Below are 18,368 nucleotides of genomic sequence, written 5' to 3'. Positions count from 1 at the left end.
CCACGAAAACAAAGGCTCCTAGTCCTTCTCCCAGCGAAAGACTCTAGGAAGACAGGAAGTCTTTCCATGGGTAACACCCCGGTTACAATCCTACGGCTACCATACTCCGTTACGTAGACTACTCTGCGATGATTTCGTAGTCAATCCTCCCTCCCCCACTCCCCCTAGAGGGACACCCACCCGCACCCCCCCAGCCCCGTGCCAAGCTTCTCCTGGTCGGAACGCCGAGAGAGCGAGCGACTGCAGCGTCGGCGGTCCTACAAAAAGGGCGTCTCGAGTAAGCGACCTCATCATTTGGGCTTCGCCAGTCCAGACGCACACACGCGCACGCGAGACTGGGAGATCCTCTTAAAAGCAGAAAAAACACCGTAAGAAAGGCAGTGTGCGCCGCGCCTAGACCCGACACTTTTGAAAACATATTTCTGTGCGACGTTGTGCGTTGTGTCTCTCTCCAGCTATCGAGGTCCTTGGACGTTTGTAGTCATTTTTGTTCTAAGTTGCTTCGTCTGCGCCAACATTGTTACTGTTAACTTTTCTTCATCGGTGAGTACAGCCCGTGGATTGTGTTCAGTGCGTTTGCTTAAACATTTATATATATATATATATATATATATATATATATATATATATATATATATATATATATATATATATATATGTGTGTGTATATATATATATACATATATATATACATAATTATTATGCATATACTGTGTATGAACAAAGATGTGCAAAAACACATACTATAAAACATGCGTGCTTCCATTTCTATTACACCATCAGAAACAGACACTTAAAAGAGAGAAAATAGAAATCTTATAACTTCCAGTTCTTTTTCTATTTTATCTTCGCGTGTCTATTACAACTCGATAAACCTCACGGACACAAATTAAGTAAATCCCCAACATCAGTGAAGAAAGCGAACGCATTATTGCAAAACCAGTCTTTTCCACCAAATCAGTCCTATAAACGCCTCTAGATAAACCTCGTGACATAAATTAGGTAAACAGATTTACACCTGCAACTTTATTGAACAAAACGAAAATACTATTGCAACTTGAATCAAACTAAGACTGGGTTTTTGCACCAAATAAATCAAATAAGCCATTTTTTGCGCTGCATAAGTAGAGTAACATAAGATAACCAGAGCCATAAATTAAGTCAATCATTTTAAACCTTTGCCAAACGAATTAACTGAACAAAGATCAACCATTTCCAACTGAATAAATTAAACCAAACTCTTTCCGCAACATAAATTCAATAACTTAACAATTGCCACACATTAAATTGACCATTTTAAATCAGCTGAACATTACAATACATTAACTGAAAAAAAAAAAAAAAAGATCAACCCAGCTTTCTTGGGAGGACCATAAATTAAGTAAACCAAGCTATTTTTGCGACACATTTTTAATTACGTGAACCATTTTAAATCGACTGAACATTGCAATTCATTAACTGAAAAAAAGAAAAAAGATAAACCACAGCCACGCAAGTTCAGTAAACCCAGCTTTCTTGGGAGGACCATAAATTAAGTAAACCAAGATATTTTTGCGACACATTTTTAATTGCGTGAACCATTTTAAATCGCCTGAACAGTGCAATTCATTAACTGAAAAAATAAAAAGATAAACCACAGCCACGCAAGCCCAGTAAACCCAGCTTCTTGGGAGGACCATAAATTAAGTAAACCAAGCTATTTTTGCGACAAGCAAATCAATTAAGCCAAGCCCAGTCTGCGCCACGAGAATCATCACAGACAACCACATCAATCTCCACATCATTTTGCGATTAATTCTCTCAATTTCCTTTGTAATGACCACTCATTTTCCCTTATTAGACACAGATGCATTACTTGGCTAATTCAATCAAGAGGTATTATGTAGCTAAAAAAAAATACAATATCAAAAAATTATGAAAAATGTACTGAATCTATATATGTTCATATACATATAAAGACAATTTAATTCAGGTTTAGATTTTTTATTTTGAACTCATTTTGATATTTATTTCTTATTTCCAAGACATGAAAAACTCATCAATAACTGTACTGAAATTAATTGAGGAAATGCGTAGATTACGTACCATATTCTCTCTCTCTCTCTCTCTCTCTTCTCTCTCTCTCTCTCTCTCTCTCTCTCTCTCTCTCTCTCTCTCTTCTTAACGTCGAACATAACCAAAATGATAAACATCCACATTTTCATCGAAAACGCGAGCAAAAACAGTAAAAAACATAATAAGAGAACATTTCAGTTACTACCCGAAAATGACAATAAATAGGATCGTAAATTCAAACGTCAATACGGGGACTACTTGTGACACAATCTATAATTCACGAAAGACGTCGAGCTCAAGGTGTAACTAAATATAGTTCGCCTCCGCCAAACTTAGAAATACCATCTGTTTGCCCGCTCTTGTTACAGGCGGTACTTCTCTCAGTGTGGCAGGACGAGCATATTTACACACACACACACGTAGATTATACAGTATATATATATATATATATATATATATATATATATATATATATATATATATATATATATATATATATATATATATATATATATATATATATATATATATATATATATATATATATATATATATATATATATATATATATATATATATATATATATATATATATATATATATATATATATATATATATATATATATATATATATATATATATATATATATATATATATATATATATATATATATATATATTATATATATATATATATATATATATATATATATATATATATATATATATATATATATATATATATATAGAGAGAGAGAGAGAGAGAGAGAGAGAGAGAGAGAGAGAGAGAGAGAGAGAGAGAGAGAGAGAGAGAGAGAAATATTTATATATATACATATATATGTGTGTGTGTGTGTATGTTATTTCCAGCGAAAATTCTTGAATGCAACTGACCATCGGTTTTTTATTATTTTCTCTTCAATGTTTTCTAACTTCTTGTAGAGTCTCCTACTGAACTCAACAGAGTATCTCCATAACTCGCGTTTTCGTTAAAAAGACTGTTTCCCTTCTAAAATAATTTGACTACATTCTGATAAACTAGTTTCGATGACCAATCATCAACCTCTGCACCTAAAAGAGCGGTGTATCCTAAAATAGGTGCGAGCGAGGAATACTAAGGACAGTTTAAAAATACCATTCTCGGGATTAGGAAGCGAAAGTATGCGTGCTATTTCGGCAATTCCCAAAATCTTATAGACCAAAGAAATGGGACCTAAGAGTGGAATTCTTACACAGAGGTCTCTGGCAAGTCATTAATACCCCAGGTGCTTACGAGTATGTATGTATATGTATATATATATATATATATATATATATATATATATATATATACATATATATATATATATATATATATATATATATATATATATATATATATATATACTTATAACGTTATTTTTAAAACATCTCCGTCAATAGATTATATATAGTGCTTACTTGTACAGGTGTATAGACGCATACAAGCATGCATAAAGTTAATTAACTTTTTTATGTATTCACAAAATTATTCAACAGTAACAACAGTATTCAAAATGGCAGGTATTTTTTCAAAGGAAATCACAAAACGAAATCATTATAATTATAACAGTGACTATAATAATAATAATAATAATAATAATAATAATAATAATAATAATAATAATAATAATAATAATAATAATAATAATAATACTATATGAAGGGAGGAGACCCTCTTTCAAACATGTCTTGTTAAAGAGAATGGCAGCATCAGCGGAATTGATTTTATATATAGTTTTTCAATTCCTCTTGTTATTTTCTTCTCATCAGGGCTGATATTTGCTAATAACTGGCCTATGTTCAAATAATAATAATAATAATAATAATAATAATAATAATAATAATAATAATGAGTAACATAGTAATAATCATAATCATAATAATAATAATAATGAGTTACCATAATAATAATAATAATAATAATAATAATAATAATAATAATAATAATAATAATAATAATAATAATAATAATACCTTCACCGTCAACCCATCCCCATACCAACATTCTTTGTCTCTGAAATAATGGCGGCCCTTCCGAACAGGATAAGTATACATAACCTGTCAATCAGCATCATGTTACGAGAGGGAAAGCATAACAAATTCTCTGCACGCTTTTTTTTTTTTTTTTTGTCTGTTTTTGATATATCTGTTATTTCCCATAATTCTTACATAGAGTTATTTTTTTCGATTCCCTTTCTCTTTGTTCTTCTTCTCTTACCAGCATTCTTCTTTTTTTTTTCTTCCATTTTGAAAATCAGGTCGTCTAAAAATGGACATTTAGCAAAGATGTGTGGTTAGAAATTTACTTTTATGAAATTATATTATTTACATACTGGTTGATTCCCAATTATTATAGCCATCTTTATTCCTGGCATCAGATATAATTGCTTTTTTGGAAAATAACTTTAATATAATGCTATTATTCACAAAGGAATCAGTTATACTCTGCCAATCCATTCTCCAATTCCAATTAATGAAAATTATACCAAATATAGACATGTATAATTGCGAAGTTGAAAAATTATAGATATAAAATTCTTGTACGCTATGGGACTACTACCAGTTAGTCTTGTTATTCGCCTGTAAAATTTTGGGATTTTTTTGTTTTGAACTACAATAATGCATATAAACTGCACAAATGCCAGCTACTCATTTCTATACAAGAAAAGTACTTTGAACAGTTTTCTTTTGCAATCCTAAAATACACCGTGAGCCCGTCTTGACATTCTGTCTGACAAATCCTTAAAGCTTTCCTTCTCTCTCTCTCTCTCTCTCTCTCTCTCTCTCTCTCTAAAACTGTTACTATGTTTAAGACTAAGATTGTTTGGAATAAGCTTATTAAGAAAAAGTTGTCGAGCATACTGTCACGCGACAAACTCACTTTATATTACCGCTATATGGCTCCCAACACTTCTAAAATCTTCCCTCGTTTCCTTATCTAAAAACAACATTATCTAAGGGCAGGAAAAATATTCTAAAACGACAATTTCGCGGCGGATTTAGTCGCCCCCGAACAGCGACCTCAATTATGATCCGCTTTTGAAAACACCCGGTTTCAATTAACGCGGCTAATTTCAAAGATGACGGAGCCAGTCGCGTTCTTTCGAGGTTAGCAAAGCCGTAGGGTTAAACTGCTGTTTTCGGCGTAGAATCTCCGCCAGCTGAACGAGACCTTACCTTCCTTAGTAAGCGTCACTTTGAGCTCAATGGCATTTTGAATATGTAAAAAAAAAAAAAAAATTATATAACAGCACGTTCTTGAAAAGCAGTCCCTTTAAAGAGTAGGTAATGTTCTTTACAGAAGGCTGTGACGTTTTAAACTGTTACCCTCAATTTGAGTCTCCGGGAGACTGAACGCAGCCTGCCGCATACAACGTGTTAAATTATACTTTATAATACTGGTCATATGTGTGATGTTTAGATTTGTCAGGCAATATAAAATTAATGTCGAAAAACAATGAAATTTATCACCATCTTTGATCTTACAGACTATTCAAAATTCTATTTATCCAGTATGCTAAAACAACTTTGAAAGGAATTAATCCTCATCTACGAAGAAAACAAGAAATAAGTAAATACTGCATGTGGTTTTCCCTTAGAAATCAACCGGGGGAGTTAATTCGCATATAAACTCTTCTTGACAGAGGTTATTTTCAAAAGTGTCCTTTATGAAAGGACGTGTCAAGCCCTGGGCGAAAAAGTTAATATAACAGAATGAAAACATGAAGGATGAAACAAGCGTGGAATTAGTGCAGTAAAAACCTGCGAACAATTTCGAAAACAATTTTTAGAGCCCATTAAAAATAATAAGTTTTTGCCATATTGAAAAAATAAAAATAATTCTAGACCCATACACTGTTGCAAAGCGCCTTCGTCAGTATTTATTTCAATTATTATTCAGTTTACCGATTAGAAGCCTATACGAAAGCCAATCCTAATCAAGAGAGAAAGAGAGGAAAAAAAGAGAAAGCAGAACATTCTTTATTCAGTTCTCGCGGAGCTCTTAAAAAGCTAAAAGCATCTTTTTAAAAGTACAGCGGATGACGTCACGTAACTCATGTATGATGCAGGCGACGAAATGACCAAAAAAAAAGAGAAGAGAAAAAAGAAAAAGCTGAACGATGGCGGTGAGAGTGAATCTGTCGTTTAATCCCAAAGCAACAAATAATTAAAGAGGCTCAGGTGGGGTGATGTGTAAAGGTTGTATCGACAGGGAAGGCAGTCGCCATATTGGAAGAGGGCTGGCTGATGAAAATTCAAGGATAAACATACTATGACATATTTCCCCATATTTCTGCCTCGTTTCATTGTTTCCGGCACTGGAGGAGATGTGGCCCAGAAAGTATAAGATAAAAAAAAAACAACTAATATCGTATTTTCTACGATTTCAGCTTTGTTGGTCTAACGGTCTAACCACTCAGTTGGTAGAGCAAGAGACGAATCTGCCTCTGAGATAACTTAAATTTTATGTGATTAATACCTCGTTCATCCAGCTACTATACACTGGAAGATTATAATCTGAAGAAAATTCAAGAGCTACCAGAAAAATAAGACCCATTTTTCCAGGCTTTTACTTCATTTCAGCAGCTGCTATGCTCGTGAGATAATGAAAGTTGAAACACCAAAAAAAAAAAAATTATAAGACTTCTTTTCACTGATTTCCACATCGTTATTTCTGTTTCCATACTGCAGAAAAGTCAGATACCAAAGGAAAGAGAGATACAAAAATAGTAGCACGACTGTCTCTGTGCAGTAAAAAGCCCTGACAGAGCGAACACTTTGGGATAAATAACTCAGCAGCGGACGTGGGATCTACTCCTGAATTTTTGAAAACGATTCTGAGGCCAACGGGTGTAAGAGCTGGTGCGCTCGCGCGCGCGCTTATGTGTGTATATGTGTGTGTGTGTGTGTGTGTGTGTGTGTGGGTGTTCTATATGACTGTGTATGTATTTGAGGAGAAAGACGTAGGGGCGTGGCTTCGAAATAAAGGAGGGACTTTGCCTCACATCGTAGGCACATCATAGTCATTGATTTTCGCCGAGTGAGATACAATTAGAATTGTACAGCCATTCATTTCCATACTTCTGTGCACCTACCTTATGTAGTAGCATGCGTTCTCTCTCTCTCTCTCTCTCTCTCTCTCTCTCTCTCTCTCTCTCTTGTAAAACAAAAGGTTTCTCAGTAACAACGTCTCGGCTCCCCAATTAAAATGAGCAAACATTCTGAGCAACAACAACATCGGTAATTAATAATAATAATAATAATAATAATAATAATAATAATAATAATAATAATAATAAGATGAAATAGAAAATTAAGATTATAAACAGGTTGTACGAAACTTACGAAACTCAAAAACCCAACATCCTCTCGACAAGATTTTAAAACTCATGCGTATAACCAGTACTACACCGGGAAAAATTCCCCAAGACTTGAAGAATTTATTATTTTCCTAAAGAGAAAAACAGATTTAACAATGACACGTTCCGATCTACTCCACATTATGTTTGCTTACTTGCGCTTATTTGCTCTACGTTCCAATCCTAAGCATCATTTATGTTGACAAGAATCCAGCAATTTCTTCCTGTTACCGCCTTCCGCACACTCAAGAACTTTTGTCACAATTGAATATGCGAACTGAAGATGAAAATACAAGTTGCTAAAAAGTCCACATGCATATTATTCATGAGTATTTTTCATATTTATATACAGATATATATTCCACGTCTCAATGAGCTCTTGAACTCTTGAGTTTTATGCGGCATAACATACCCATGCGTACATGTGAGTGCGCGCGAGCGTGTGTGTGTGTGTGTTTGTGTTTGTGTAACCTCAAATCTGCTTTCCTTCTCCATTCTAAATCAGCTGATAACATGTACCAAGCATCTTCTAACTCTTCCTTTCTAGTTTATACGAGTCCGCCAACCTTCTGGTAAATCCCAGCTTTTCTTTCCCAATGACCACCGGAAACGATGGTAAAACCTAGCCCGGGGAGATTCCATTAATTGGTCTTTTTATTATTCAGTGCCTTTCGATAAAAGTTTGGATTAAAGAAGTTTTGGAATTTCTCCAAAGGAAAAACTGGAAGTTTTCTTCTCCCCTTCCCAAGAGGAGAAATGGTTCATATTTGCAAGGCCCCAGGAATTCGCATTTGGGAAGAAGAGTCACGCAATTCGGCGCCTCTGGGAATCCGTCGCGGTGATAAATAGTGGTTTTTATGTCCTACGAATGGGAATAAAACCATTCCATCATAACCTAAGAAACTAACATAAATACAAAAAAAGATAACGCAGCTATGGAGAATAAGCAATTGCGATTACTTTATAATAATCACTACTCACTTCAAATATACTTAATCATAATCACTATGCGGTAGCGGGATAATTATAATAATCTGTTCTTAACATGCAAATGAAAACTGAATTCCCGATAAATATCCAGGAAAGGTACAAACCACCGACGAACAAACAAAACGAAACAGCCTTCGCAAGTAACGCCAATGAAGAACCACAAGTAAATAACCCCGTCTCGTTAAGTTCTCCCGCCTACACGTTTCATCGAAAAAAAGTTGTGTAGATCTTGAGTGGTCTGGCAAGCACTGGAATTATCTGGTCAAACGTTTAAACGCGAAACGCTTTGTAGCCTGGCAGTCCTGCTGGCGTTGGAATTGCGTCGATCAAATGTTTAATCCAGAAATGTTTTATAGCTTCCCAGTAAGGCGGCAAGCGTCTGGAATTATCTGGATCAAATTTTTAGCTCCAATGTTTTCTAGCCTCAAAATGTCTTGTAGCTTACTGCGTGGTGATGGTTTTTTTTTTTTTTTTTTTTACTCGCAATGACCTGGGAGGACTTTTCCTGCCTGTATATCGCCTCGGGTCAGCCGACCTTGCAAAGAAAAACGTATTGCAAAAGAGCTCGTTACAGAAATAGCCATACGCACTAATCGAGTAAGTACCCTTTCCAGCGAGTCACGGTTCATTCCCTTCCAGGAGTTCCGTTTCCCAAGAGGAATCCCACGGCCGCCGCAGCCACTACCCATTCGGAATCCTACGCCACCCAGTCCCCTACCCCTACCCTTACCCCTACCCATCCCAGGGCAGGTGAGCTGCTAACAACCACCTGTTACTCAAGCGCCTCTTGTTTCTCAACAGACCTCGAGTCAGCCAGCCAGCGTTCACGCATCCCAAACCCGACACCCCCCCACCCCCCGTGAGTTCCGGGCCAGCAGACGGGGGCGGGGGTGGTGCCTGGGCCAATTTCCCCTCAGGTTGAACTTCCGGATGCTTAATGTACACGATTTTTTGTACGGCTTACATTCATTACGATTTTATCTTTCTTCTATGAGCCGCCCACTTAGCAAGAGATGACGCAGGGACTAAGCTTATTAAGCTTGTTAAAAAAAAAATAACCTTCAATTCACAGATCAAAGACTTAAATCAATTAAGGGTCTTTCATTTCTATTTTCGGTCGAGCTATATATTACATCCCGTAGTCATACATAAATCGGTTTTGAAGTCATTACTAAGGGAAATGCGTCCCATTTGGTAAAAAATTGCTTATTTATTACACAGATTCCGAGGAATTATTAACATGTTAGGTCTTGTTTGATGTACTACATCAGATAAGGTCTTTACGACTGAAGCAGGATTTCCCTTTGAATCACGTCTGAGTCTTTGAAGACAAACGGGTTACCGGCGAAAAATTATTATTATTATTATTATTATTATTATTATTATTATTATTATTATTATTATTATTATTATTATTACTATCGAATATATATATATATATATATATATATATATATATATATATATATATATATATATATATATACCTACATACATACTTACATATATATATAATATATATATTAAAGAGTCGGAAGTGAAACTTTAACCGTACCATTCCAATTATACGTTAAAAATCCGCAAAAAAAAAAAAAAAAAAAAATACAGGCAGAAAAAATTCCTTAAAACTATTCGATCTGTCAAATATCAGAAAAATATAAAGAAATATGTTACCGTTTCTATGGTAAATTTACAACTGAGGTGCCGATGAACTTATTTTAACTACCTTCACAAGTATCTCATTTCACCATTCTACAACACAAGGTCAAATCAGAGTTTCTAATCTTGCCTCACATTAAAATCGACCTTCAGAGAACTCGGCGCCTTGCGATGCCACGTTCGAACTTGACGAGCGAAAAATAATTAAGCATGACGCTGCGGTGTCATCAAATGGGTGATTACAAAATTCCGGCCGCCTTCGGTAACTGATCTCATCACTTACAGGCTAAATTTTTTTTTACTTAATAACTTATTGGTTCGTTAACATTCATGCTATGTCTTTTTCTTTAAACAGCGAAACACAAACATTAATAGTTCTTTTAAATCATTAATAATTCTTTTAAATGACCTTTGTATCTTTGTCTGCCTTCGTTCGGATATCTAAGGCATTACAATTTTCTATTTAATGTCGAAAGCAACCTGATATTCCAAAAATCTTCTGAGGAATTAAAAAACAAAGATCCTTTGCTTTGAGAATTACGAGCCAACATACAGGAAGATTCAGAGGCTAAAAATACAAAAATCACAAACCACTGAATAAAAACAAGCTCAGACCAAATGTCATTAGGACTTACGAAAGCTTAATGGCAAAAACTAATCCTTAAATGACCACGAAGGACACCATATCCATTTTGGATACTAATTGCACAACTGGATCGAGCCGGTCGCTCTTATGGTCTTCGACGTAATATGCCGGCACAGGCTCTTGGCTAGTAAACGGCCCGTATGCAAAATTCCTCGAGACTTCCTGCTACGTACCAGACATAAGACTGAATGCGTCTGGTAGCACCATAATTATGGCCGTTTAAACGACATCGGCAATTACTTGCAAGTTCAAGTTCAAGAACTGGACTCAAGGCCGCATGCGTCAAGATTCCTCCTGTTTGAGCTGCGGGCGGGACGAAGGACTTACATTCCTGATTTGCACAGTCATTTCTGAAAAAGGAAAATTATTTTTAAAGCCACTGGCTTGGCTTTACATTACTCGCTTTAGGTGCTAATTCATATTTTGTCGTTTTTATATTCACAGTATGTTCCATGCGTCATTTTCATACGTACTTGAGCTGAAGAAGTAATGGATTTTAACTTGGCGACTGTAACAACGCTGAGGAATTTCGAAGCCCAAAGGAATCTGTGAGGAAACAGTTTGTTAGCGAACACGATTATCCTTTCAAGGGAACATCATTACACGCATTTGAGCCTCCAGGGGCTCGCAGTTCGTGATAAATGCACACCATGCCACTGTGGTTTTTGGTTTACCAAGAGGCGGTCCTAGAGCCTTAAGTGTTTACTGATCTTGTGAACGTCTGTGGGGGGGCGGGGTAGGAGAAGGGGATGTTTTCCTTTTTTCTGTATATGTGTGTAGTTCACTACCCGTCTTGAAATGGTATACATAATCGTTTACTTCTTTTACATATAAGAAGCGCTCGCAGGAAAAGGTTAAGGAAAGATCGTAGATCCTGAGCTTTCGTCTCTATTTCAAGGCCTGATCTTAGTAACAGTAATTAGCAGTGGTGTAGGTTTCTGCTTATTTTCTTTGTGCATGTGCTTAGTGCAGTATGTTGTTCATTTTGGATGCGTAAAGCTTTATCTAGTTTGTTATAAATTTGGATGAGCGATTAGAAGACGACAGTGGGCCTGCGGATGAAAGCTTTATGTTTCACCGTTGCCCTTTGTAGTGTAAGAAAAGGAACCTAAGCTGTATTCTATGGTACTTGGTTTACAGGACACTATCTGTCAGCCTCCCACCCCATTTTTGATTGGCACTTTCATGATTAGATACTCGACCTAGGAAACATAAAATAAACAAAATCTCACGTACCAAATGCAACTGTAACCTGGGTTATATCTAAAAATTAAAAGGAAGCAAATTCAAACATTTAATACAGGAGTGTCAAACCAAATATGAAAAGAATATATGTCCTCTCTTGCCTTAGAAGACCTGTCTGAGTGTGGTTTGAGTGTGGGATGCCGCTGGAACGACCACGAAAAACGGAATAAAAAAGAAAAGAGACGAGGGGAAGAAGCAGCAGAAGGAATGGGAGTGTGGGCGGTCGTGGGTATATTCCAAGATTTTCGGGGAGAGATAGGATTTATGATCGCTGGCCCGGAAGTCTCTCGTTCAACCGTGCGTTGGGTATTGAAGTAAGGTTCTTTCCCTCTCACACACACACACCCCTCCCCCCACTCTCTCTCTCTCTTTCTTTACCATACCCCGATCCCCCCCAACCGAGGCCACAGAGATTCCAATACCCCAGCATCAGCGCCCTCTACCTACCTCCCTGTATGATGCAACCAGCCCTACAAAAGGCATCACTTGAAGGCAAAAGAAATCATCTTTCAACCATATTTACCTTCCTGCAAGAAGCAGGTGGAACATTTCTCTGTCTGTCTGTCTGTCTGTCTGAGTCCACTCCGTGATCTTTTATCCCATGTGTCTGTAGATTTCAACTCGAGAAAACTATTAAACATTCATTTATTCATGGAAAGCCAGATGATCGCCCTTCACCCACGAGTTAAGGCTAATTACAACTTCCTCATTTTGAGAGAGAGAGAGAGAGAGAGAGAGAGAGAGAGAGAGAGAGAGAGAGAATCCTTAGTTTTAGCCGTGAATCACTGTTTAAATAGACTTGAGCATATTATTACAGTATTATCTAAAGAGACCAAATACTGACACAACTTAAAATAATACTAATAATAATGATGATAACAATAATAATAGTAATGATAATTATACTATGACCTTAGCTTTCTTTGTCACTGATGATTTTAATGAAACCTGAAATGTACAGTGTAAATGTATAAATGCATGTATGTGTGTATGTACATATATGTGTGTGTGTATGTGTGTTTGTGCGACATAAGGAAATCTGATTGCAATTACACCAATTCAAATTCACAAACTGTCACGCTGGCTGCTCGTTCGATTGCAATGACTTAATCTTGCAACAATGCATGAATTTACTGATTGAGAGAGAGAGAGAGAGAGAGAGAGAGAGAGAGAGAGAGAGAGAGAGAGAGAGAGAGAGAGAGAGAGAGAGAGATTTATAAAGGAACTTCAAAAGTATCGCACGCTCTTTGCCAGAAGCCTCGAAGTCAGCAGAATCTATTTTCAAATAACTTGAAACAGCTGATGAATAAGTAATCTTTATTTTCGGCAGCAACACCGAACATTTCACGTAATGAGGAAGCCGGGAGCACAATTGCAACCCACGAAGAACAAGAGGCCATTAATAAAAACAACCTCAACGTTTCTTATGACCTGTAATGAACGTCAATTACAGAAGCTTTCTCCTCTCTCTCTCTCTCTCTCTCTCTCTCTCTCTCTCTCTCTCTCTCTCTCTCTCTCTCTCTCTCTCTCTCATGAAAAGGAAACTGCGCAAAACCGCGAATGCAACTCACGAACAAAGTTCTTATTCCAAAAGGCGAGATCTGAACAACGTAGTAAATGAGAAATAGGCATAAACTTAGAATAAAAACAAACATGGCAGCACTAAACCAAACCACATTTGCTGCTCAATGACAACAGTCATCTTATTTATAACCGCAAAAATCACATAAAACCTCAAACTGGCTTCATTTATGTGAAAGTAGGCCTAATCAAATTCCTTCCCTTCATTCGGTGCCTTCGAAGGACAGGACATACCAGAAATCACAGTCTGTGGTTTCTTGAGTTTCACGTGGGCCTATTAAGAGGCAAATCCACTTGTGGTTCGACAGCACTTCCTCATTTGTCAGTCAGATTTCCCCGTTATGTAATGGATGTTGCCTCGTCCGTGAGGCCTCATGTTTCATCTTTTTACCATAAAGTCGAATAATCAAAGACTGTCGTAGTCTCGATACGTTCTATACGATTCATAGGAAAGAGTTTCTGGAAGGTAAAATGAGAAATTGAACCTATGTGCAGCTTTGAATCAAAGCGAATATCCTATCTGGAAAAACCTGTAATGATTTCAGATATTTAACAAGAGTGCAACGTTGTTACAATACTTTGGCTATGACAGCCTTTTCCTGCCATAGAAAAGAAAAATAACAGAACCTGTTGATAGATTGGCTACCTTTACGACCATGACCAATCTGGTCTTCAAGAACAGTAGCTGTAAGACCAAAACAAGACCAGGAATCTCGAAAGTTCTGAGAGAAGAAGAACGACAAAAGAAAGGCGTCTTGGAAGAGAAAGAATCTCACTCACATTCGCAAGGCGTCAGGAACAACTAGAGTGATATAATAATAATTCGAAAAGTATCACTCGTCCATTTCTCAGGAGGGCTCGAAGAAGAAGAAGAGCCTTCTGGTATCGAATGGGAAGAGAGATGGGGTGAGGAGGGATAGGCGTAGGAGGAAGGAAGACGGGTGGGTGGGCGAAAGAAGACGGGCAAGAAATGAGGGGGAAGGCTCGTCTGTTGGTGACAGACTCATTACGAAGAAGCCGGGTGTTGGGCAGCAGCACCGGCGTCGAAGATCACAGGGAAAGACGCCCACCCCTACCTCCATCAACCCCTAAATTCGTTTTTGAAGCTACCTATGCCCCTCCCCTCCCCTACCCCCTTTTCTCCCGCCTTATCCTTGCGTTCAACCCTATCATCGTTCCCCCGGGGCTTCAATCCAACGGGTACACTGACTTCAATTTAAGAACCCCTTCACGCAATCGGGGAACCCATATATTCGGTTCAGTACGAGTATTAAAATTCCTAAGGCCACTTCGAAAATGATTTCTGGAGGACGAGGGGCGCGGGTATGGGTGCCCCCAAAGGGGGAATTTTATTAATCAAGCCATCTCTCGTGGCGGTCTCATCCATACGACTGAAATTAATGGCATCATTTGCTATCGCGGCTGGCGCAGCCCTCCGGAAAAAGTGACCATTGTAAGAATATGAAAGACCTTATTCTGAAATTCCACGGCTGAAGGATGCGCTAATGAGGGGAGCTAAAAGACTCTCAAGCTAGATTAAGTGCAATCAGCGAAGTTTTCTCTGAAAATTAAACACTTCTTTGATTGCACAGGTTCTTCTTAAGAAAGACGTTATCAGCAAAGCAGGATTTTATTTTTTTTAAGAAATATTGCCCGTTTCACGTCAGTCGACGTTCTTCCTTCTTTACTCCAACAGTAGCCAAATCATTACCTAATCTCTCTCTCTCTCTCTCTCTCTCTCTCTCTCTCTCTCTCTCTCTCTCTCTCTCTCTCTCTCTCTCTCTCACCCTTTACCAAAGCTCGCCTTTCGACCTTTTCTTTCCTTAGGCTTGTCCACACCTGCTGCTTTCTTTCCTTTCTTCTCGCCTTCTTATTTCAGAGGCGTCGCTTTTCACGCCCGACACAGAAGGGACCGCAGTGTGGGAGGAGGAGGAGGAGGAGGAGGAATTCAGCTGTTTAAAAGAGGAAGAAAAATGAGACTTCTGCAACGTCGACTCTTGGAGCTGAACTAGTCTCAATCGGCTTTTTTTTTTTTTTTTTAATATCGGGCTGAAACATTTATGATAATAATGATAAAGAATCTATTATAAACTCGGCTTTACAATATAAATTACCTAAATGATAAATGGTATAGGGTACTAATGACAATTATAATATAATATAACAGAAATCGTTCTGGTATTGACACCGGCATATTCTTAATAACTGCCAAAGATACTCGCTATAGTCCGCGTGATAACATTACAGAAGGTATAGCTCTGACGAAATCCACTAACACATGTAAAAGGAAGCAAAACAATAAGGCGTTGTATAAAATCACCTAAACTCTTGTAAATAAAGAAGTTTCCATTAAGCTTGATGCCAAAGGCACAAAAGTGCTCAATATTAACCGCGAGGAAATTCGTTCACTTTTCAACAGCGGCCGAACACGTTCTTGTCTGGACAATATCCCTAAAGAGATGGTAATTGAAAAGGTTACTTTGACTAAGTATTAGAGAGAGAGAAAAGCATTTTAGCGACGAAGCAACTCTCCAGTTCCATTACCACATCTTCGTCTCATTGCTGAGATAATTCCAATCCGCCGGAAGACCTGAGGCACGCTTTCCCCAGGGGAAGCAATCAGTTTTAATCCAATGTATTATCAAAGAGGAATTTTAATTATTCCATTTCATGTCATTTGATATTCATTATCAAGTCGGGAGGTTTTGAAGCGATTATTGATAAGCTTCCTCAACAGAGAGATATTTTTTCAAGCAAACATTCTCTATTCCTTCAGACATATCCCAAAACCAACCATCAATGGAGGCAAAATATCTCTCTCTCTCTCTCTCTCTCTCTCTCTCTCTCTCTCTCTCTCTCTCTCTCTCTCTCTCTCTCTCTGGCGGATTTTAATCACGGGCACCAGACCTCCCCTCTCATTCTTTATCTTCTCTCCATACTAATTTTTCTCTCGGCAGATTCTCCGTAGATATCAGACTCCGCCCCCAATAACCTAGCCCCCCCACTCAATAAACCTACCTACCCATCCCCTTCCATCCCGCCCATTACAGGCGTTTCTATCCTGAATATGCTACTTCAGTATGTCTGTAACTTCCATTGATCGCACGAAATAATTGAGATAATTATAATGCTAATTTTAATTATCTTAGAATTATTCCCCGTCTTATACTCATCTAATCAATAAGTAATGAACAGAATGAAGCTGATTTTGATATTACCATCACGATTATAAGTACTGTTACCACTTCCCTACTTCCATTACATGGCAAGGAACAAAATCGTCCTGTTCTCAAGACGTTCCATCAGAGGCGGGAGAATTCCATGACTGAAGGATCCTCAATCAAACATGAACTCGGCGAGACAATGACCATCGCTAATTACATTCTCTTCATACTGGACGGCTTCTTGACAGGGGCGTCTGGTAATGTCGTGTACCTCGTTGCTGAGAGGAACACAATACAGACGTTTTCATTTATATATAACCTTTATAAACGTATAAAAATCGTAGATAGATGGATAGATAGATTATACAATTTAGGCCGAAGTCGTTCAGCGGTGAAAGGAAAACTGAGAGTAAGAGGTTTAAAAGGTGTAACAGGAGGAAAACCTCGCAGTTGCACTAAGAAATAATTGTTAGAGGAGGGTGGAAAGTAAGATGGAAGAAAGAATATGAACGCAGGCTCAGTAAAGGAATAAAATGGGTTGCAGCCAGGGGCCTACAGTACACCACGTGAGTTGCACTGACGGCATTTCCCCCCCTACGGAGATAAAAATCTTAGTGTAGAGGCTCCAGGGCTTGACTCTAACGAAGGGATGCCCTCGAGAAGCGTGGGCGTTTCTGACTGTGCACAGGAGGCTGATGCCGAGTCCTCAATCATCACAATGAAAATCAATTTCGGGACAGCCCAGGTTCATCTCAGCTCCACGGAAACGGAGCACAAAGGTTTCGGGGAAAGATGAGAGGATGATTATAAAGAACAAGAGGAAAGGGCAACCCTACTAGTTTTTAATAGTTTAGCGATTTTTTTTAATTTTTTCACTCCTAAATTGTTAGGGCTGGTCCAGGACGTAGAAACGCTTGTAAATGGGTATGTTCTTTCATATATAAGCTCCAATGTGTAAACACAACTTTATATATATATATATATACATATATAAACACAAAACCATTTTACTTATCAGGTGTTGGCTCCATAAAAATATCTAGACAGCGATCACTGTCGAATTCAGAAAGAACTGCTGAACCGAGAATAAGATTTCTGCAGGGACTGAAACCTATTAAAAAAAACACACCGACATAAATATATACATGTGTGTGTTTCTGTACGTGTGTGTTTGAAGGAATACTAGACAGTAAAGCTAACGAAGAACAGTCCAATAAAATCAGCCTCTGCCTTCAACCAGCTATGGTTTGGGCTGGGTTAGGCGGGAGCACTGGAGGGCGGTTGGGTCTCTCCATATCTTATACCGAAGTGGGAATTCCGGAATGAAGAGAATTCCAGGCACGAGTCTCATTGTCCAGGATTCTCTGCTGGAAGAGGGGGGGGGGGCGGGTAGGGATGGGAGGGAGCTAGAAGATAGTGAGCTGGGAGTAAGAAGGGAAGGCATGGAAAAGAAGGGTTGAAGGATAGAGGCGATAATGGTGTCTGGAATCAATGAAGGATGTGTGAATGGAAGGTCAAACCGAGACCGCAGATTCTATTTACTATTTAATTTCGTGAGAAAGTACCCAGTTTAAGGACGCCTTTATTCGATGATACCTCACCCGAGGTCCTAAACCTCGAGAAACTACCAATAAGGTAGAGGGGTA

General features: G+C 37.9%; 1 protein-coding gene across 1 annotated transcript in view; it reads left to right on the top strand.

Annotated features, from left to right (window-relative positions):
* The first annotated feature begins 238 nt into the window (after positions 1-238).
* LOC136842483 (aromatic-L-amino-acid decarboxylase-like) overlaps positions 239-18,368 on the top strand; it is a 42,329-nt gene continuing 24,199 nt past the window's right edge. Inside the window, exon 1 of the mRNA XM_067109863.1 lies at positions 239-543. The gene's annotated coding sequence lies outside the window, so the exon portion shown is untranslated. The remainder of the gene's footprint in view (positions 544-18,368) is intronic.

The sequence above is a fragment of the Macrobrachium rosenbergii genome, chromosome 10 (genome assembly GCF_040412425.1).
Source record: "Macrobrachium rosenbergii isolate ZJJX-2024 chromosome 10, ASM4041242v1, whole genome shotgun sequence".
Taxonomy (NCBI): domain Eukaryota; kingdom Metazoa; phylum Arthropoda; class Malacostraca; order Decapoda; family Palaemonidae; genus Macrobrachium; species Macrobrachium rosenbergii.
The sequence above is the reverse complement of the archived record's forward strand: the minus strand, read 5'-3'. Positions and strand labels throughout refer to the sequence as shown.